Genomic DNA, 23,286 nt, shown 5'->3' with positions numbered 1-23,286 from the left:
ACGCTGCAGGCAGTCCTCCAGGGTGGGCTGACGAGGATGACCATGAGCCCCAGTGCTGGCCTGGAAACTCAAGAGAAGGAGGAAACAGAAGAAGGTCAAACCAAATAGCATCCTCTCCTATGCCAAGCACTCAGCGTTTCCGTTGGCACCACCCCTTATGCAAGTTCTCTGTCCAGGAGATTCCTGTGACACTCCTCCCAACAAAGAACATGTGACTTAGCACCAGCCAATCAGAGCAGCTGAAGTACAAGGGCCACCATGACACGTGGTACAGATTGGTCCAATCAGAATTCATCTCAGGATTTGTTTGGTAGCAGCCGGGAAGTAGGTCTGTCTTGCAGTCCCTTGGGAGTTTAGTGTGGTTGGGTTGCTGACAAACAACTCAGCTTACTGAACATCTCAATTCCAGAGGAATTTCAGATGCTAAAAAAATTTTTTTTTCACCAACACTGCTCATTATTGTATTATGTTAAATCTCCCTGGAGAGCAGATTCCTTACCAGTATTTTTGAGCAGCACCTGTCACTTTCTAGTCAGTTTTGCTTGTTTTAAAAAGCTCAGTCTAAAATAGATCCAAAAAATCTGAGCAAATACCTGATTTAAATCTCTTATTGGTCAGAATATCAGTCCCACTGCAGTAAATAAAAGGCAAATTAATTGGCTTAAAAAATGGAAGTTGAATCTTCTCTCATGGACTAGCCCAGCAGTTAGCATCCAGTTTGCCGTGGTGGCTCCACCTTGTCTGGGGTTCAGACTCTGTCTCGTTGCTGGGCACTCTTAACGTGTGACTTCCACTTCCTGGTCTGGGAGGGCTGTTTTAGCTCCTGCGGTATTTCCTCCTGCCGGTGGGAAGAGGGAAAAGGGAGGAAGAGGGCCCTCTGTTCCCTCCAAGGGCACAATCCAGAAGCTTGTCGTCACAGAGCTGGGGACGTGAGCCTCCTCCTCCTTCCCTCCAGTCTTTCCCACTCAGCTCTGTGACCCCTGTGTGCAGCATCAAAGGGCACTCTTGCCCTCTGGCTTCTGGTTGGGTTTGATAGATGAGAGACACTGGCAGGAGACGGGAGGAGAGGAGCAGCATGGGTCTGGTTATTCCCCCAGCTCTCCTGTTGGGATCCTGGGCCACTGTGTTCCTTGACTGAAGGTCACAGGTCCTTCAGACACCGTCTTCAGAGGTCTTCTCTCCGGATCTGGCAACCGCTTCCATCTTTGCCATTTTCTATTACTGTTACTACCTAAGGGTTGGAATGCACCCCCACCTCGCCCTGTTATGACTGCTTAGTGGTAACACCCTCTCTGTTATTAGCCCTGGGGGTGTTGTAGCATCCATCGGGGCTGCACCCTGCCCAGTGCCTTGTAAACAGTCCATTCGTAGAACTGCCCTCCTGCTGGGTCTTTGCTGCTGCTGCTACTGCTAAGTCGCTTCAGTCACGTCCGACTCTGTGCGACCCCATGGACTGCAGCCTACCAGGCTCCTCCATCCATGGGATTTTCCCGGCAAGAGTACTGGAGTGGGGTGCCACTGCCTTCTCCATTGTCTTTGACTGGTGTGAATCCTCCTAACAGTCAAAGGCCATAGACACCTGTATTATCATCCCTGTTGCATAGATGAGAAACAGAGGGACGGAACGGTTAAGTGAGCTGCCTAAAGTCACAGAGCTAGTAAATGGTGGCACCAGTGTTTGAACCAGGGTGGTCTGGCTCCGGAAACTGCATTCTTTATCACTACACTGGCCTTAGCTTCTTGAAATATGAGGCAAGAAGGACAAGGTTGTGGCTTATCCTCCACGTCATCATTAACTTGTCGGGGGCCTCAGTTCCTCGTATTTTTGGTGAAGGAGTGGACTAGTCCAAGAGTTACAGGTCCCAATGCCTGTGGAAGCCAAAAACTGACGTAAACAAGGGGCATGGACTGGGTCATCGGCACCAAGAAATATGCTTTCTCTTGCTTTCCTGTAAAGATCTGGCCCTCCTGTCTATCTTTCCTTCCCCACTAGCATAGAGAACCAGGCACACAGAGAAATCATTTAGAAATTGCACTTGGCTGACAGTAACTGCTATCAATACTTGACTGTAGCAGTTTAAACCAATTAGAGGTTTCTTCCTTTTACTTAAAGCCAGTCTGGAAGTCAGCATTCCAAGGAGGTAGCTCCATGGTGTGGACAGAGATTCTGTTTCCTTCCATCTTTAGTACAGACCCTCTCTCAGGTCACAACGTGGCTACTTAAGCTCCAGCCATCATGTTTGCATTGCAGGGAAAACTCAGGAGAATGGCAAGGCACCAACAAGCATTCTTGGAAGCCCCACCATCAGCTTTCACTTGCAACGCATGGGCCAGTCAGTCTTGGCACGGATGAGAGTTTGGACTGAAGAATCCTCCGTGGTGGGATCTGTCCCGGGCACTGTACTGACAGGAGTACGCTCCTCTGTTCACTAGATGTCAGTAGCGCTCCCCGCCTCTAGCTGTGACAACCGGAAACATCTCCGGGGACAAAACTTCCTCAATTGGGAAACATTAGAGCACTCTCACATTCAGGAAAAGCTGGAAAATGTGATTTTTGAATATATTACCACCCCCAATAGTGTAGTGGTGTAAGTATGAGGGAAACAGAGCTTAGACATGTGGGTGGCAAACAGCAGTCCTTGCTCCGAGAGATCTCATTCATTTTCCTCTTATTTCTGCTGAAAGAGAAACAGTGACCTAAGGGCAATGATAAACATTGTCAGTATCAGGAGTGATAGAGAATGGTGGGGACTGTGGCAAACTGCAAGCAAAGGCCCCGTAGAGGGTGCTTTCCAGCTGCTTCCCAGCGGGTTAGCCTTTGTTATCCAAAAGGGTTATGTGGGCCTTCCCTGGTGCCCCAGTGGCTAAGGCTTTGTGCTCCCAACGCAGGGGGCCCAGCCTTGATCTCTGATCAGGGTGCTAGATCCCACATGCTGCAACGAAGAGTTCGCATGCCACAGCTAGAAAGAAAGAGAGCAAGAGAGAGAAGAAGAAAGAAAGGGAGGAAGGGAGAAGGAAGAAGGAAAAGATCCTGCATGCTGTGACTAAGAAGATCCCACATGCAGCAACTGGGGCTCGGCATAGCCAGATAAATTTATAAATTAAAAAAACAAAAGGATCATGGGACTGGAGTTATGAGAGCTTCTGATTTTTCAAGAAAAACTAGAAACCAAGCCTTTAATTTGCAATCTGCCATTTCTAAATATTGGCAACTATTCGATTTTTATAAAGATTTTTATGAATAGTGTTTGACCCATAGGATGCTAGTTTGCAGTGAGTGGCCGACAAGATTTTAAAACTTTTTATTTTTAAACATGTAGAAAAAATAGAAACCTAATACTTGGGTATACATCTTCAACAATTATCCACATTTTGCCAATCTCATTCGGTCATCTTCCTTCAAATTACCCTTTCTTTGCCAGAGTTCTTCTAAAAGCAACTGGTTGGCCTCGTGTCATTTCACCAGTGAATACTTGATAACCACTTTAAAAATTAGGTCATGCTGTTAACCACGCTGTTATCATACCTACCAAAGTTAGCAATGAGACCTTAGACTGGGCCAGATGCTTCTGAAGGGGGCAGCTGGCTTTGCCATTCTAAACTTCAGTGACTGATTCTCCTTCCTGATCACCCTCGGTCTCTCACCTCTGTCCCTCCTTTTACACACCTAGACAGACACACAGACAGATACATAGATAGATACACACGTGGAAGCACCAACACTGGAGTACACACAAAGACACAAACACACAGACCAACTCGCAGAACACCCACCCATGCACACATTCCGCACGCGTGAACTCCACAGCCGCTTCTTTAAGAATAAAGCACACGTCCTGAACTTAGACCTGCAAGCTTTTCAAACCGGGCTAGAACCGCTGCCGGCCCCGTCCCCAACCCCCGGCGTCTCCCTCGTGCTGACTAGTTTTTGACGCTGGACTGGTTCACTCACCCAGGCCTTCAGTTTCCTTTGTGCAAAACAGGGACAACAATTCCAACTCTCCCCCAACAATGGGGCAGGGAGGAACGTGATGACAGGATTGCACACTCCTTGTCCAAGCATTAAAGTGCTTAATCATTACCGCCACCGCAGCAGCAATGAGGTGATCAGAAGCCCCAGCGGAAGCAGACAGTAAACGAAGAAATCCAGAAAGGGCTCTGATGGTCTGAACCTTCCGATTCCAGACAGCTTAAGACCCACGGCCCTTCTGTCCTTGAAGTCTTCCATTCGCCTTCTATCCATTCATGAAGATGTTTTGGCAGCCTGGCAAGAGAAAAGGTTCAAAATCCAAATTCCCAACTCAAGCCGTTAAGGGAGAAAGATTCTTTGCAGCTTGGTTCCTAAATTAGAAGATGATTTCTGGGTGTTTAAATATCTCCCTTTATCTCTGTGCCACGTACGCGGCTGCTGACACAGCTCTGGGGCCTGGGTGGGGCTTGGGGTCAAGGGGAGGGCGGGTGATGCATTCTTGAGGTGTGCCCTTGGAGGAGATGTCCAAACAGGCCCCTTGTTCCTGCCATGCTCTGCCAAGGACACTCCCAAAATATCCAGGGGACAAATGCTATTTTTGAGGTTCAGCAGCCCAGCTGGTAAAGAATCCGCCTGCAATGCAGGAGCCCCCAGTTCGATTCCTGGGTTGGGGAGATCCACTGGAGAAGGGGTAGGCTACCTACTCCAGGATTCTTGGGCTTCCCTGGTGGCTCAGCTGGGAAAGAATCCGCCTGCAGTGTGGGAGACCTGGGTTCCATCCCTGGGTTGGGAAGATCCCCTAGAAAAGGGAACGGCTGCCCACTGCAGTATTCTGGCCTGGAGAATTCCATAGACTGTATTACAGTCCATGTGGTCGCAAAGAGTCAGACACAACTGAGCAACTTTCACTTTCACTTTAAAGGCTACCATGTTCCCCCCCCCGCCCCCCCGCACACGCCCCATAATCTGATTTCACTCAGAGTTTGCTTTTAAACAGAACCTGCCTTGCCTTTTGATCTTCCAGGAAATTTGGTTTCTCTTGGGGTCACTGGAGTAAAATGTGAATTAGCCTCAGTGCGTCTGGCCTTCTCAGAACTAAACTCTCTTAATGTTTAAAACTTTTTCTCTTAATCTTTGGCTGTTTCTTTCCTATTATCACATAGAGAGGATGCCAGTTAAGTGCCTGATGTTAAAATTTAAGGTGCCGGGTCTTTAAATCCGGTTCTTCCTGAAAAGGTACAAATTTATCATTCCTAAGGTCAGTTTCTGGCCTAGAGTCAACAGAAAGTGAGGAATTTTTGGTTCCTGTTGTTCTGTTTTTTAAATACATATTGGAGGTCAACACCCTTTGAAGATGAATTCATTTGCAAAATATTAGAAAGTTGAGAAGTGGCCCTTTTAATTTCTGCAAAATGGTCAAGATGATGATGATGTAATGATCATAGTAGCGTAAGAGCTGCTTTAATTTGAGCATTCACTGTGTGCCAGGCGCTGTGCTAAGCTTGTCACTAGCATACCTCATTTATAGTAGATATATAGCAAATCTCACATACAGTAGATATATATAGAGAGATACATATATCTCATATATGTGAGATATATAGCATATCTCATGTATAGTAGGTACAGCTGTTATTCTTACGATGACTTTTCCACCTCTTCCAGGAAGCCCTCCCTGACTTTAACCTCATACCCTCACCCCAGGCTGAGTGTTCTATCCTTTGGACCATTAGACTTAATGCTCTTTGAAATTACTTGGTTTCATGTCCTTGAGAGCAGAGCTCATGTCTTATTCAGCATTTATATCCTAAGGGGCCAGAGCACGGTAGGTATATAGTTAAGACTTGTTCAATGAATTGAATAAAAAACCTTAGGCAAGTTGCCCAGTTTCTCTGAGCTTCATTTTTCCCCTCTCAAAAACTGGGTTAGCAACAATAATAACAGCTGATATTTATTGAGTCCCCATGTGGCAGAGATGACTGGCTGCTCTCCTAATATCTATTCCTTATTAACAGACACTGATCTGGGCAGCAATGTGCCTCTCATACAGCTAGGGCAGAAGCTAGCAGAAGTTGCTGGGTGGAGCTGATAGTTGTCAAGTACACGCCTTTCATCCCTCTTCATGCCCTCTTTCTTCAGGCCTAGAATGTGGACACAATGGCTGGTACTCTGGCAACCGTTTTGGTCCTTGAGGCAACCTCAAGGATGGTGGAGCAAAATGATAGAAATCTAGGACCCCGATGATTATCTATTCATCATTCTAACCCTGGATGTCACACCTTTTGATTTCTTAAGTGCATACAGGGAAAGGAGGAATTGGTAAGGGGAGAAAAAGGAAAAGAGCTCTATCTTAAGTCACTTACTTGGGTTTTTTGTTTTATAACGCCAAATCTAATTCTAACTGACAAGACTTGGCCAGGCCCATGTTCAGCGCTTTTATTATGCACCTCAGTTAATCCTCCCAATAGCACTTTTAAACAGGCATCATCATTATCACTTCTATTTCACGAGGAGGCAGAGACTCTGAGGGATTAAGTGACTGGGATTTGAAGCAGGCAGTCTGTGTCCAGAGCCAGCACTACATTCTGCTGCCTGCTTGACTGTGATCTTGTGGGCGATGTGGAAGCATACAGATACTGCAAATCACTGGATTCATAGTCGCTGTTCATTCACTTATTAATTCATGTATTTAGTCAACAAGCATTTATGGAGAGCCAACTCATAGGCTTTATTAGACTTGGGGCTATGAAAACAAACAAAATGGTTGTCTGCCCTCCAGAAGTGCCCCCACTGGGAGGTTCTTTTATGGTTACTTCCCAGGGGCACATATTGGGTCAGGGTCCCAAATTTGGTGATGCACTGTACAGCCTCAGGGATACCATCTACACAGACCTCAGTATGAAGGGTGCCTCCTAGATTTGGGCAGTCCACAACCTGCACAACTGTATGTGGCAGCCAGCCACCAACAGAATCGGGATGCAGAGCCTTGTCTCCAGTCTCCTATTTGGATGCCTTTCCATCTATTCCCTGTAATGTCTTCACCTGTTCCCAGATCCCTCTTACTGTTTGTCAATTCTAGTCTCTGTGTTTTCAGGTTAGAAATGTTTCTAAGATGTCGGGGGCTCTTTACCTTCATTCATGTATGAGAGGGAGGCATAAACAACTCTTTGGAAGCTCCATGTGTTTCTTTGCAATGTGGCTGGGCAGTGAGCCAGCTTTTTCATTCTGGGACCCGAATATCATTATTATCAGTGTGTTTGCCAAGGAGGTTCACTTCTCTGTGGAGGACTCTCCCAGATCCTGCCCAGGAATCCTGCCTGCGCCAGGCTGCCTGTGTTCTGGAAGCCGAGGCAGGGAAGGGAGCTGGGTCTGACCATTTTGGCTCCTTGTTTCATCCCCAGCCTCTCCATCTCAGTGTCTCTGGAAAGTAACTCTCAGACCCCCTGCCAAGGGGGGCGGGGCAGTCACCTGGCTACACAATGGTGGGCAGAGGGGATTGAGAACCTTCCACCAGCTTCCAGTCGGGGTTCCTGTGATCATCCCCTCCTGTTCCTTCAACCTCAGGAGCATCTGGCACCACCATGAAATTTTTTAAAATGGTAGGTGTGACTGCTTGAATAAAATACTTAAGTTTAATTTTACTTTAATTTGGGACTTCTATTCCCCAACCCGATATAAAGTCTAGTGTGACTTTTATCACTATAAATTAGTTCTGCCGATCAAGGACCCTATATAAATGGAATTATACAGTATGCATTCTTTGCTGTCTGGCTTCAGTTTTTTTTTGTTTTATGTTTTTGGCAGTGAGAAAGGCCTCAGTGGTTTATTGCCAATTTCAGGCGGCCGCCCCTCACGGCCACCAGCCAGTCATCCTTTCCTGTCCTGGCTACCGAGCCTGTGTCCAGAAACTGTAGAGGCTCCAGTGGGAATCACGGTGCGGAAGGTGGGAGGCTGGCCACACAGGCCCTGCCTCGGGTGGCACAGACTCAGACCAGATCCCGAAGCAGGAGACGGCAGACCCAGTGGAGATTCTGGGGAGACTGGGCTGCACCCCGCCTCATGCAGCCGGCATCCCAACAATTCCTGTCTCCGCAGGAACCTCGGCTGGAGCCTCAGGGCAGGGGCAGCCGGCCAGGACTGTGGCCAGCAAGGCCCTTGCTCTGCAGCCCGTCCAGGCTTCCGGCAGCAGTGACAGGTAAAGGGGGCCCTGGGTGGACATGCCCCTGGGGGGCCTTGGCCTCCAGCAGTTTCAGGCCAGTGTCCATCCCCAGGGGAACGAGGACCCGGGCCCTGTCTGGCGTCTTTGACTCAGGGACAGTGTCTGTGAGATTCACTCAGGTTGTTGGGTATATCCATCTTCATTCTTTTTCATTATTTTAGCTTGTACCTTCTATCCATCTATCTGTCTATCATCTATCTAATTTATCACAATTTATTTATCCACCTGCTGTTGAAGAACACTTGAGCCATTTCCAGATTTGGGCTGTAATGAATAAAGCCACCATGAACGTTCTTGAACATGACTTTTGGTGGACATATGAACCCAGCTCTCCAGGGTAGGCTTGGGGCTCTAATTTGGAATCCACACAGGACATGTCCTTGTTATTGTTTACAGTGTCTCAGTTCTCATTGGACTCCTCTACTACAGGCTCAAGCACCCGGCCATTTACTTGATGTTGCCACTTCGATGTTTTACTGACCTCTTAACCTTACCATGACTTACCTTGGAGTGCACCCCATCCCCAGCCAACCCCAGTCTGCTTTCCCCAGTCTCCCCAGCTCAGTCGACATTGTCACCGCCCTCACAGTGCCTGAGCCAGAAGTCAGCCTCCAGTCTTCTCTTCATTTGAATCCCTGCTCCTCCTGGTGCCACATCAACCTGTGGATTCCAAGTTCAAACTCTCTTTCAAATCCATCTTCTCCTCCCCATCTCCACTGCCTCCTCCGGGTCCGACCACCTCATCTCTCTCTTAGATAGCTGCCCAGCCTCCGAATGGGCCTCCCTGTTTCCATCTTGCTTTCCTCTAACAGCTTCTCCAAATGGCAGCAAGATGCTCTTAAAATGTGAATCGGATCGTATTCTTCTTTTGAATGTCTTCCCACTGCACTTGGACTCAAGACCAGACTCCTAAAGGGCGGTTTACAAGCATCTGGCCGCCACCTGTCACATGTCATCTCTCCCAGGCACTCTCCTAGTCCTTGGGATTTACCACCTCCTCCCCCCACCCCTCCCGCCTTTTTTTTAACCTTGGGGACTTTTGAGTTTGCTGTTCCCTCCACCACTGTGTTATTAGTCCCTTGCGTAACCTTTAAAATATCTTTTGCATATAAGCAAGTATGAAAATATATTCTTTTCCTTTCCACCCCCTGAAAATGTCACAAATGAGTAAATGCTGAACACATGGTTCGTTACATTTTTTGTGTGTGTGTGTTTTGCTCAAGAAGTCCTGGCATGAACTTTACCTATTCATTCACACAAACCTGCCTCCTTGCTTTTTAAAAAACATTTTTATTTATTTGTGTATGGCTGTGCTGGGTCTTTGTCGCTGTGTGGGCGTTTTCCTATAGTTGCCGCGGGCAGGGGTACTCTCCAGTTATAGTGCACAGGCTTCTGATCGCGATGCCTTCTCTTGTTTCGGAGCGCTCCGGCACGTGGCCTTTAGCAGCTGTGGCTCTCGGGCGGTGGAGCACAGGCGCAGTCATTGTGGCGCATGAGCTTAGTTGCTCTGCAGCATGTGGGATCGTCCCAGATCAGGAATTGAACCCGTGTCTCTTACACTGGCAGGCAGACTCTTTACCACTGAGCCACCAGGGAAGCCCCTGCCTCCTTGTTTCGTATCACCGAATTTTATCCCACTGTAGCGATGGAATGCCATTTATTCATCCGATAGTTTGTCGGTAGATACCGTTTTCATTTTTTTTTGCTATTATAAACAATGTGATAATGAATAACTCTGTATATGCCATTTAGCGTATATATGAATAAACCTGTAGAATAATTGTCTATTATTTATTTATTGGCCACACTGTGGGCTTGTGGGATCTTAGTTCTCCGACCAGGGATGGATCCTGTACAGTGAACGCCTGGAGTCTTAACCACTGGACTGCTGGGGAATTCTCTGATCATCAGTTTCTACTCACCAACTTAGTAGATTGTCAGACTGGGATTTCTGTTGATTTGAGGGGGAGGTAAATGATATCTCTTATTATGCATGATATTGATCATTTCTTTACATACTTAAAAGCCATTTGCTTTTCCTCCTCTTTGAACTACCTCTTTTTGCCTATTTTCCCACTGAATTGTTGATACTTTTCTTTTGATTTGATGAAACATTTTGTATGTTAGGTAAATTAGCCGTTTGTGATTAGCCCAATTTGTCTCTCGGCATTGAATTTAGTAAATCTTTTTAACCATAAAGAGTGGTTTTAACGTCTTTATGTTGTCAAACATATTTGTATTTCATTTTAGGACATTTCAGGCCTCCCTGGTGGCTTAGATGGTAAAGAATCTGCCTGCAGTGCAGGAGACCTGGGTTCGATCCCTGGGTCGGGAAGATCCCCTGGAGAAGGGAATGGCAACCCACTCCAGTATTGTTGCCTGGGGAATCCCATGAACAGAAGTCTGGCGAGCCCCAGTCCCTGGGGTCACCAAGAGTCAGACACAACTAAGAGACTTCACTTAGGGCCTTTCAGTTTTGCTTCTTTATTCAAAAGGTCTTTCAGAGTCTGAAGTCATAATCGATTTATACCTATCATAATTTACTACATTTGCGGTTTCACTGTATGCATTTAAACCCATGATCTATCTGGAATCTGTCCTGGTTTAGGTGTGAAGGAGGTGTCCAGCTAGATTTCCCCTCCCGGTGGCTACCTGAATCGTTTCTTCTCATGTTGACTCTGTTTAAATATTGCCGCCTCTCTGACTATACTGTTCAAAGTATTTCCTATCTCAGTCCCTTGCCTGTATCTTTCATAGAGCTTATTGCAGTCTGCAGTTCTAAAAGCGTTTGTTAGCTTGCTCTTTTTGGTCTCTCCCACTAGGTCAGTTCCTTGAGGGCTGGGATGGCTCTTTTTCACCATCATATCCCCCACAGCGTGCGCAGCGCCTTGTACATAGCAGGTGTTTGTGGAGGAGATGTGATGTTGCTTCTGCCTTCTGGCATCTGTTCTTCCTTCTTCTAGTATTTGCATTCCAATTTTCCTTGAAGAAAACCACACCTCCATTGCTGCCGGTCCAAGGAGTTTGAATAGGGTGGACTCCACCCCCTGGCTTCAGGTGTGGGGCGTGACCAATCTGTGGTCCACCCCTGGCAACGGTGATTGGTTGAGATGGGCGCATGACCTAAACTCAACCAATGAGATACGATCTCCCACCGGAGAGGTATTATTGAGAGAGGGTGGGGCATTTCCCATACAGATTTTCCGAGGCCCTTGACTCTGGGACAGAGGGACCAGCCTTCTCACGTAAAAATGAAAGGAAAAAATAAATAAAAAAGGAGTCCTGACAAGGCAACTGTGGTCTCTCTCTTGTTGATCTCTAAAACAAAAAGAATATTGTAATTCTGCATCTGGGGTCTTTTGACGATTCAGTTAAAGAGACACTTCCATTTCTTTCAATCCAACAAGTACTTCTTGAGCGCTTATACGCTGTGTAAGACTTGAGCTGAATTCTGGGACTGGCCTCAGATCCTAATGGTGATGTTTTCAGATACAGTGGGCTTCTAAAATATTTTTGAAATAAAACAACATATGTCAGAGTTCATAAAATATATAAAATACAAAGGCCAAAAGGCCAAAAGACCTGTACTGACATTAAAAAAACAAATAAACAAGTAATACTTCAACATGGTTAGAAAAGTGAAGTCATTCAGAAAGGCTTGAAACATAGCACACAGGTGTAATAAACCACCCCCACATTCAGGGGTTTAAAAATTGACATTTTAAAAAAGCTCACAGGCAAAAAAAATGGCGCTGAGTCTACTCCCCATTAACAGTTTCTTGTGGTTGCTTTTAGAAAACTTTTATACACATATAAGACTATTTATATGTATATACCAAAATATTCAAAAGCAGAGACATTACTTTGCCAACTAAGGTCCATCTAGTCAAGGCTATGGTTTTTCCTGTGGTCATGTATGGATGTGACAGTTGGACTGTGAAGAAGGCTGAGCGCTGAAGAATTGATGCTTTTGAACTGTGGTGTTGGAGAAGACTCTTGAGGGTCCCTTGGACTGCAAGGAGATCCACCCAGTCCATTCTGAAGGAGATCAACCCTGGGATTTCTTTGGAAGGAATGATGCTAAAGCTGAAACTCCAGTACTTTGGCCACCTCATGCGAAGAGTTGACTCATTGAAAAAGACTCTGATGCTGGGATGGATTGGGGGCAGGAGGAGAAGGGGACGACAGAGGATGAGATGGCTGAATGGCATCACGGACTCTATGGCCGTAAGTCTGAGTGAACTCCGGGAGTTGGTGATGGACAGGGAGGCCTGGCATGCTGCGATTCATGGGGTTGCAAAGAGTCAGACACGACTGAGCGACTGAACTGAACCAAAATATTGTTCTGCTTTTAATTTACAAAAAATATAATATGCATCCTGTTCTTCCCCTGCATCTTTCATTTAAAAACGTCAGTAGAAAAATGGATGAGGGATATGAACACACAGTTCTCAGAAAAGGAAACACAAACAGCTCATAAATATATGAGAGGATGTTCACCCTCCTTTGTAATAAAAAAAAAGCAAATTAAAAGTACACACAGAGAGCGTTTCTCATCTATCAGATTGGCAAAAATCCAAAGTCTGATAACACTCTGTGCTGGCGAGTCTGCACGAAAAGACACACTCTGGTACCCTGCTGGTGGAAGTGGAAACCGGCAGAGTCCTTCGGAGAGCGATTTGACCACATCTATCACAGTGACGAATGCATATACTCTGATGCAACAGACCTAACTGCTGCGAACAAAACCTTCAGATGATCTTGCTCAGGCGTAAAATGACGTACACCTGGGATCATGTTTCAAGTAGAAGTTTATTATCAGGGAAGCTCTGAGGGCCAGACCTTGGTGGTCTTGCTCACCTCTGGGGCTCCAGGTCCAAGAACAGTCCCTGAACATAGCAGATCTCACAGGGACAACACTTACTCAGTATTCATTTGCTCTTCTGCCTTCATCACCTTCTTTTGCAATCAGGTTGTAACTATGCTCATTTCTGCCCAATGGGATGTGCAAACATCATGGAAACCACTTCCAGCCTAGTCCTTAAAAAAAAAATCATGCGACCTTGTAGCTGTCTCTTTGCCTGCCAAGTCCACCTCCAAGACCACCTATTCCAGATGGCACAGCAACAAGATGCAGAAGGGCTCTCCCTCTGGGTCGTAATGTCCAAGTAAGGAACCAACCTTTCCTGTCTTAAGTCACTGCCACTTGGGAGGTTGTCAGGCAGCGTAGCCTGCCTTATTCTGACTAAAATGTAGGTGCTCAGTGTGTGTGTGTGTGTGTGTGTGTTAGTCGCTTAGTCGTGTCTGACTCTTTGTGACCCCATGGACTGTAGCCCACCAGGCTCCTCCATCCATGGGATTCTCCAGGCAAGAGTACTGGAGTGGGTTGCCATTTCCTTCTCCAGGTTCTTAGTAAACACTTTCAAAGAACATTATTGCACACGTAGCTGGATGAATGAGGGCAATCTTAGGCAAAGTTTTTCAGCCACCATGTTTCTGAGTCAAGGTGGACATACTGAACATCTTGGTGCGTGCTCACGCTCAGTCGCTAAGCTGTGTCCGACTCTTTGCAACCCAGTGAACTGTAGCCCACCAGGCTCCTCTGTCCATGGGATTTCCCAAGCAAGAATACTGGAGTGGGTTGTCATTTCTTTCTCCGGGAGATCTTCCCAACCCAGGGATTGAACCGGTGTCTCCTGCATGGGCAGGTGGATTCTTTACCACGGAGCTACCAGGGAAACCCATCATCTTGGTAGATAGTGCAGATTGTTCTCCTGAGAGTTTGCATTCACTTATAATGGCACCCACTCCAGTCCTCTTGCCTGGAGAATCCCATGGATGGAGGAGCCTGGTGGGCTGCAGTCCATGCGGTCGCTAAGAGTCGGGCACAACTGAGCGACTTCACTTTCACTTTTCACTTTCATGCATTGGAGAAGGAAATGGCAACCCAGTGTTCTTGCCTGGAGAATTCCAGGGATGGGGGAGCCTAGTGGGCTGCCGTCTATGGGGTTGCACAGAGTTGGGCATGACTGAAGCGACTCAGCAGCAGCAGCAGTATACCCTTACCAGGACTTCCCTGGTGGTCCAGTGGTTAAAAGCATGCTTCTACTGCGGGGTGTGTGGGTTTGATCCCTGGTTGGGGAACTTATCCTGCATGCTGCTCGATGTGGCCAAGAGGAAAACAAAATGATACTCCTGCCAACAGGCGTGATGAGAACTAGTGCAGATCTCACGCTGTCCTGGGCACCGCGCTAGGCGTTTCATACATGTGGAGCAAGCTCACCCTCACAGCAGCCCTGCCGCAGCTCCTGCTAATACTGTCCTCATTGTTTGGGAGAAGAAAGGGCAGCACAGGGAAGTGAGGTAACTTGCCCAAGGTCACGCAGCTAGTAAGGCGAGCGTACCAGCTATAATTTACCGTCTGTAAATGATAAATCCCTCATCTCCTACTTCTTTGAATGAACTGGCCAAAGCCCAGGAATCTGTATTTTAGAACGACTCTACATATGCTCCGGATAGGCAGGTTTGGGAATTCAGAGTCCGGGGGACTTCAGTTAAAGGTGCCAGAGTGGTTTTGTTACCAACCAGGGTTTTTGGCCTCCTACATCAATAGAAATTGATCCGAGGCCAGACAAGAAATTCAGGCAAGGCTTTATTGGGGTCCCTGCTACAGCGGGGCGGGGGAGGTGAGAACAAACAGGTTTCCTTGCTTTCTTGCTTGCTGCCTCGGCTGAGGGGGCAGCAAGCTTGTTTCTTATATGGGGTGAGAGGCAGAGCACGTCCATGGGTCAGGCTGGAGGCGTGGCTTAGGTGTTTCGCCCACTCCCAGGTGGTGGTGTGTGTAGGGGGCATGTACAGTATCCTGCTTTTGCTCCAGGCTCCTCAAAAATGGCAGCTGGGCTTTTTGGTCTCTTTGTATCTCTGGGGTCCAGGATTCGCCCCAACTGTGCAGGCATGCAGTTATTTTTAGCCCCACACAGTTTCTTTGTATTCTGTTGCTGGGGGAGAGGTGTGTCCAGGCGCAAGCATTGCAGCAAAGTGTCCCAGGTCCCAGCCTGTCTCAGTTTTGTTCAAGCAGCTAAAATATCAGGGCACCCTGGGCAGGGTGTCTTCCTTGACATAGTCTTCAGTATTTGTAGAACAGGAATAAACTGATAAGAGTGAATCAAAACTGTGTACTTCTTTTTTTTTTCTTTTTTTTTACAGATTTACTCCGTGCATATACTGTACACAATTTTCCAAGTCAGACCCACTTCTTTAGAAGTGTAGGACTGATGTTGAAGCTGAAGCTCCAATACTTTGGCCACCTAATGTGAAGAACTGACTCATTGGAAAAGACCCTGATGCTGGGAAAGATTGAAGGCAGGAGGCAAAGGGGACGACAGAGGATGAGATGGTTGGACAGCACCACCGAGTCGATGGACATGCGTTTGAGCAGGTTCTGGGTGTTGGTGATGGACAGAGAAGCCTGGCATGCTGTAGTCCATGGGCTCGCAAAGAGTCGGACACAACTGAATGACTGAACAACAACAACAATATTTTGAATATAACTTCATCTGTGGGGTTCAGAGACATAAGAGACGGAAATATGATAAAATTTCCCTTTTGCACAGAAGCCTGAGTTGGGATGGTGACTCTCCACCATGAAGTCATTGGAGGCTCGGGTCCCATTAGCAGCATGTTGTCCGCATCCGGAAACCCAAGTGGCTGACCACCACGTTTGCTTCCCCTGTTGACACCACTTTGTCCAGCCCTCAGTCACATGGCCACTTCCCACTGCAAAGGACTCTGGGAAATGTAGTCTTTATTCCAAACAGCCATTCGCTTTTATGGAGCTTCTATCATTATAGGAAGGGGAAGACTGATATTGGGGGACAACTTTCAAACTCTACCACTGGAGAGTATAGACTTTAGATTCTGGAACAAAATAGATTACTCATTCCCAATAACAGCACTACACCATATGGTTTCAGAATTTCAGCTGACCATGACTGCCAATTTCAGGAGGCCCCACTTGGCTGGTCGCTGGGGTTTGTGGGCTGCCTTATGGTTGTATCATGCAATAAGCACATGTGGCTCCTCAAACTCATCAACAGTAATAGATTAGAGCCAACAATATTTACTTTTACATTTCTTCTCAAGGGTGCCATCCTCAACATCAGAAGAGAGATTAATATTTTGCTGATTATGTAAGAAGTTGCGTGTAGAAATTGAAGATTTCTTTTGCTTCCCAACTTCTGATGTCTCCCAGCATTATTAATGCCATGGATACACTGGGGTCTAGGCTCTGCCTGAATCCCCTGCTCCTTATCCTGGCTCCATCTCTGGTGTTAGCAGAGTTCCCCCTACTTCACCTCCCACCTGTTTTCAGCTTGGTCCCAAATAAGGCTGCTGTTTCATAGAGTGCATGCTAAGTTCCTAGGCACTCAGCTGGGTGAGCAATCTACTTTTTGGAGTTTGCCCACCTGACATTTATTTCCTCTTTTTCTGATAAGAGCATCACAGTTTTGTTACAGAGCACCCTGTCTCACTCAGTGCATGTAGCTACCAAGAGCTGAGCCTGCTCCTGGCCTTAACTGTGGGCATAGGGTCTCGGCCTGGCCCGCCAGTGTTCCATTTCCCTGGCCTGATTGGGTCAGAGAGAGACATGTAACCTGGGGAAGCCAGTGAGATCCAGGTGATCCAAACCATTGGGAATGAGAAGTGCTTTATCAGCTGGACTCAAAAGATAGTATGATATTCAGTAAAAAAAATAAAATAAAATAAATAAATAAAATAAAATTTAAAAATAAATAGGTTCAAGAGGGAGGGGACATATGTATACCTATGGCTGATTCATATTGATGGATGATAGAAACCAACACATCAAGCAATTATCCTTCAATTAAAAATAAATACATTTTTAAAAAGTAGCATAGAAAACATAGATAAATAGTGGGAAAAAAAGAGATACTATTATGTCCTGGGCCTAAAGCTTCTGGGGTTTACCTTTGCCATCTTTTATTCATACCTTCATTCAGCAAGTGCTTACTGGGCACCTACTGTGTGCCGGGTGCTGTTGTAGGCACTGGGGCCACTGTAGTGAGCAAACAAAAACTTTGCCTTCGAGGAGCTAACATTCTAATGGAGGATCCAGATTATAAACAGATATTTAATGTGGTCGGAGAGTCATAGGTGACAGGGAATGAAAAACCAGGATAAAGGGGCAGGAGACTAGAGGGCTGCTGTTTTATACAGCGTGGTCTGAGAACTCTTCGAGAAAATGATATTTAAGCAGAGACCTCAGGGAGTGAGCAACGGCCATGCTCCTACCTTTGGGAAGGGCGTTATAATGGGAGGATTTCAAATTTGAAGCAAAGGTCTGAAGCTAGAGTATGCTTGCCTTGTTCAAAGAACTACAAAGAAGTCAGTGTGTCTGGAACCGAGAACATAGCGGGGAGAGAAGATGGGATGAGGGGACAACCTGGGGAGGCCTGTGGCCGAGATGAAGACCCAGGCCTTCATCCTGAGGGTGCAGGGGAGCCCCCAGAGAGGTTAGGGCAGGGGGGAACCTGGTCAAATGTATGTGCGAGGAAACCCACTCTGGCTGCGTGAGGGGAGGCAAAGCCTGGAGAATTGGAAACGTGAATTGAGAAGTATTTGGGGGGCTCTGAGATGAGCCGTGTGCAAGCTAGAGCAACAGTTTCCACATTTAAGACTCCACCAGTGGCTCGCGACTCCAGTCATCCAGCCACTACCTTGGTTATGCATGTCCCCTACTGCCTACAGTCTGTCGACCTGTAATGTGTCCCTACTACCTTGCTTAGTGTGTTTCTTTAAACAAACACATTTATTTTACTAAAGTATATTTATTTTTAAAGGCAATATGTTATTTCTACCGTATCAGCCAACTCAGGCTAGATTCTGCTGCAGTAACGAACAACCCAAGAATCCCAGTGGACTGTCAACTACAAGGGTTTATTTCTCATTCATATTTCATGTTTGCAGGTTGACTGCAGCTCTGGCCCAGGTGTCCTCTGTACTCTGGAATGCAGGTTGAAGAAGCAGCCCACTCCCTGCCATCTGACTCACAGCAGAGAAAGAAGAACAAGTGGCAGGACCACAAGCTGGCTCTTAAAGCTCCTGCTTGGAAGCTTAACTCAGATGCTATTGGTCAAAGGAAGTCGCACTGCCAAGGCTGACATCAGTGGGGAGAGTTACCAGCGAACTGCCAGTAGGAAGGACCGATAACCATCGAAAATAACACAATCCGCTACACCCACTGTGAATGGAAAACCAGCACCTCTTGCCTTCAACAAAAGGCGATCACAAAAGTGTAAATATGAAAACATTTAAATTTATTAAACTGTGGCCAAGTAACTTTGCCTTTTGAAGGCTTTAAGCCTAAGGCTCACTTGCTTTTTGTTCAAAAGGAGGATGGGTAAGCATTAGAAAGGCATTAAAGACATATCAGTATCGACCTGTTGTTGTTCAGTTGCCCAGTCGTGTCTGACTCTTTGTGGCCCCATGGACTGCAGCACACCAGGCCTCTCTGTTCCTCAGGGTCTCCCGAATTTTGCCCAAGTTCATGTCCATTGCATAGGTGATGCCATCCAGCCATCTCATCCTCTGATGCCCTCTTCTCCTGCCCTCAATCTTTCCCAGGCATCAATTCTTTGGTGCTCTGCCTTCTTTATGGTCCAGCTCTCACAACCGTTATGTGACCACTGGGAAGTCCATAGCCTTGACTATGTGGACCTTTGTCGACAGAGTAATGTTTCTGTGTCTAGGTCTGTCATAGCTTTCCTGCCAAGAAGCAACTGTCTTCTGATTTCATGACTGCAGTCACCACCAGCAGTGATTTTAGAGCCCAAGAAGAGGAAATCAAACTGTTCAGTTCAGTTCAATCGCTCAGACGTGTCCGACTCTTTGCGACACCATGAATCGGAGCACGCCAGGCCTCCCTGTCCAGCACCAACTCCTGGAGTTCACTCAAACTCACGTCCATCGAGTCGGTGATGCCATCCAGCCATCTCATCTTCTGTCGTCCCCTTCTCCTCCTGCCCCCAATCCCTCCCAGCATCAGAGTCTTTTCCAATGAGTCAACTCTTCGCATGAGGTGGCCAAAGTATTGGAGTTTCAGCTTTAGCATCATTCTTCCCAAAGAACACCCAGGACTGATCTCCTTCAGAATGGACTGGTTGGATCTCCTTGCAGTCCAAGGGACTCTCAAGTGTCCTCTCCAACACCACAGTTCAAAAGCATCAATTCTTCGGTGCTCAGCTTTCTTCACAGTCCAACTTTCACATCCATACATGACTAACGGAAAAACCATAGCCTTGACTAGACGGACCTTTGTTGGCAAAGTAATGTCTCTGCTTCTCAACATGTTATCTAGGTTGGTCATAACTTTCCTTCCAAGGAGTAAGCGTCTTTTAATTTCATGGCTGCAGTCACCATCTGCCAGTGATTTTGGAGCCCAAAACAGTAAAGTCTGCCACTGTTTCCACTGTTTCCCCATCTATTTCCCATGAAGTGATGAGACCGGATGCCATGATCTTCGTTTTCTGAATGTTGAGCTTTAAGCCAACTTTTTCACTCTCCTCTTTCACTTTCATCAAGAGGCTTTTTAGTTCCTCTTCATTTTCTGCCATAAGGATGGTGTCATCTGCATATCTGAGGTTATTGATGTTTCTCCCAGCAATCTTGATTCCAGTTTGTGTTTCTTCCAGCCCAGCGTTTCTCATGATGTACCCTGCATATAAGTTAAATAAGCAGGGTGACAATATACAGCCTTGACGTACTCCTTTTCCTATTTGGAACCAGTCTGTTGTTCCATGTCCAGTTCTAATTGTTGCTTCCTGACCTGCATACAGGTTTCTCAAGAGGCAGTTCAGGTGGTCTGGTATTCCCATCTCTCTCAGAATTTCCCACAGTTTCTTGTGATCCACACAGTCAAAGGCTTTGGCATAGTCAATAAAGCAGAAATAGATGTTTTTCTGGAACTCTCTTGCTTTTTCCATGATCCAGCGGATGTTGGCAATTTGATCTCTGGTTCTTCTGCCTTTTCTAAAATCAGCTGGACATCTGGAAGTTCATGGTTCGCGTATTGCTGAAGCCTGGCTTGGAGAATTTTGAGCATTACTTTACTAGCGTGTGAGATGAGTGCAATTGTGCAGTAGTTTGAGCATTCTTTGGCATTGCCCTCTTCCAACAACACAAGAGAAGACTCTACACATGGACATCACCAGATGGTCAATACTGAAATCAGATTGATTATATTCTTTGCAGCCAAAGATGGAGAAGCTCTATACAGTCAGCAAAAACAAGACCGGGAGTTGACTGTGGCTCAGATCATGAACTCCTTATTGCCAAATTCAGACTTAAATTGAAGAAAGCAGGGAAAACCACTAGACCATTCAGGTATGACATAAATCAAACTGTTACCTAGATGTAACAAGAATATTCAAAAGAAAATGGAGTGTTATTGGATGGAGCAGCCCTGTGCCTACCAAAATCTTCCCATGAAGCATCACTGGTATTTGGTCTATACTTTGGGAGATTCTGATTTAGAATCACTCTGGAGGACCATGTAGAAGACTAGAAGCTTGAGGGAGTGATCATAGCGACAGCTGCGTTCTCCCAGGTGTTTGCTGTATAATAGAGCGGCCTGGAGATGGACTCTATCCAGGATAGAGTCCCTGGATTACCCTATTCACATCTCAGTTCTGCCCTACCACAAAAGCACATTTATCTCCACTTTACAGCTGAGAAAAATGAGATCCAGAGAGGTTCAGCACCTTGCTCAAGACCACCGGTGGAGGGGACAGGGAGACACTCCCAGGCTAGCAATAAGCCTGAGGCCTGAGGGTGTAGTTTTGGTCTTGGCCACTTGGTGTCACTCTTTCCAAGCTGTAGGAAGACTGCCCAGCAGGGATGGGCCAAGTACTGGGGACTCTGGGCAGAGCTATTTACAAACTAATCCTGAAGAAGGCAAAGGGCCCCTATCCTGTCCTTCTCGTGAATGTGCACAATTCCTGCCTGTTTTGTTTTTCTGAAATAAAAACTAGGTCTCACCGAGTCCACCCTGAGCCAGGAGAGGAACTCGACCGGCATCATCTCAGTCAAGTCCGCTAGCGGCGCTGCGGTGTTCCCATGTTGTGGACGAGAAAAGTGAGGCCAAGGGAGCTGAACTGATGTGCCCAGCTAATAAGTGACAGATCTGAAGCTGATTCAAGCCCCACTATGAGTTGGAGGCTTAGGAGTTTTGATGGTACAGAATCCCCCTGCAATGCAGGAGACCGGGGTTTGATCCCTGGGTTGGGAAGATCCCCTGGAGAAGGAAATGGCAACCCCCTCCAGTATTCTTGCCTGGAGAATCCCCTGGGCAGAGGAGCCTGGTGGGCAACAGTCCATGGGGTCACAAACAGCTGGACGTGACTGAGCGACACACGCCCACAGTAGGATGACTGTATCAATCTTCGCTTTTCGTGGAATGTGGCTCCATAATGTTCTTGGCAGTGAAGACAACTGGACTATTTAGGGGAGTGTACATATTCTGTTGTTGCTTTTCAATGTAGAGGTTAGTTTCCCCCTGGCTACCAAAAGGACACGGAGAGTCTACTTTTAAAGAATTTTTGAAGTTATTAATACCAAATATCCTTTGATAATTATTTTTTAAAAATCAGAAAATCCATCTGAGTAAAAATGAGATAATAAAAGTCATTGCAAATCCCCATCAGTCACCCATAGGTAAGTGCTGCAGACATTTTGGAGCATACCCTTGCAGGCATTTCTCCCTCTCGTCTAATTTAAAGGATGAAAAACTTTAAAAATATTCATAAGAAAACATATTTACATGAAAAGTAGTTGAAAAGGTACCACAAGATTTACAGTGGATATTCCCTGTCTAATCCTTAACCCCTGTCTTCCCTGGTGGCCCAGTGATAAAGAATCCACCTGCCAATGATCCCTGGGTTGGGAAAGTTCCTTGGAGGAGGAAATGGTAACCCCCTCCAGTTTGCTTGCCTGGGAAATCCCATGGACAGAGGGGCCTGGCTACACAGCAGCAATCCTTTAGCCCTGCTCTCCAGCTCCAAATCTCCAAGATTCTCTGTCAGGAAGTCATCCTGGCTATCGTTTCTTGGGGATCATTGCAGAGGTATCCAGAGTGTAGATAAGCAAATGTGTACACGGATTCCTGTAGCTGTTTCTCTAAAGAGAAGCATACTGTACCCCCTGCTCTGCGCTGGTTTTGTTTTTTACTTAATAATGTACCTTGGAGATCTTTCCAGATCAGCACTAGGAGAGCATTCTCCACACATTCCATTGTCTGAATATCATAATTTATCTAACTAGTCCCCAATGATACGGTGTAGCTGATTCCAGTGTTTTGCTGCAGCAAACAATGCTGTGATTAGTATTCCTTTCACAAGAGTCTTTCCGTGTATGCGGATCTATTTCCGTAGGGATGAATTCTTAGCCCCTGAACCGCCCAGTCATAGGGCAGGTGCATTTTTAAATTTTAACACTTATTGTCTAAATGCTTTCTGAGGTCATGCCTACCAACTGACATTCAGGGCAATGACTGACGTGAGCCCTGGTTTCCCCACACTCCAGCCAACGCCAACTATTATCCGACCGCTCCATCTTGGCTTTGCCTATCAGGGAAAAATGTGTTCACCGTGGTTGTAATCCCCATAGTCTTCCTTTAGGTTGGGGAATTAAAAAACATATCTAAAGGCCATTTGTGTCTCTTTTCTGGTAGTAAAGCATTCACATCCTTTGCCCACATTTCTATCGGATAATTGTCTCTTCATCTGCAAGAGCTCTTTACATACTAAGAAAATTAGGTCTTTGCTTCTCACAGATGTGACACATGTATGTATTCTGAAATCCAGATATGTTGCCAGAAATCCCCTTCTGCACCATGTTTTTCAGGCCTGAGGTTATTTGACAATATGTTGTGGATCCCGTTCCGTATTTTAAATGTGCCTTTGAAGCGAAATTATTTTTTAAATTTATTTTTAATTGGAAGACAATTCCTTTATAACGTTGTGCTGATTTCTGTCAACAACAATGTGAATCAGCATAAGTATACATATCTCCCTTCCCTCTT

The sequence above is a fragment of the Budorcas taxicolor genome, chromosome 13 (genome assembly GCF_023091745.1).
Source record: "Budorcas taxicolor isolate Tak-1 chromosome 13, Takin1.1, whole genome shotgun sequence".
Lineage (NCBI taxonomy): Eukaryota > Metazoa > Chordata > Mammalia > Artiodactyla > Bovidae > Budorcas > Budorcas taxicolor.
The sequence above is the reverse complement of the archived record's forward strand: the minus strand, read 5'-3'. Positions refer to the sequence as shown.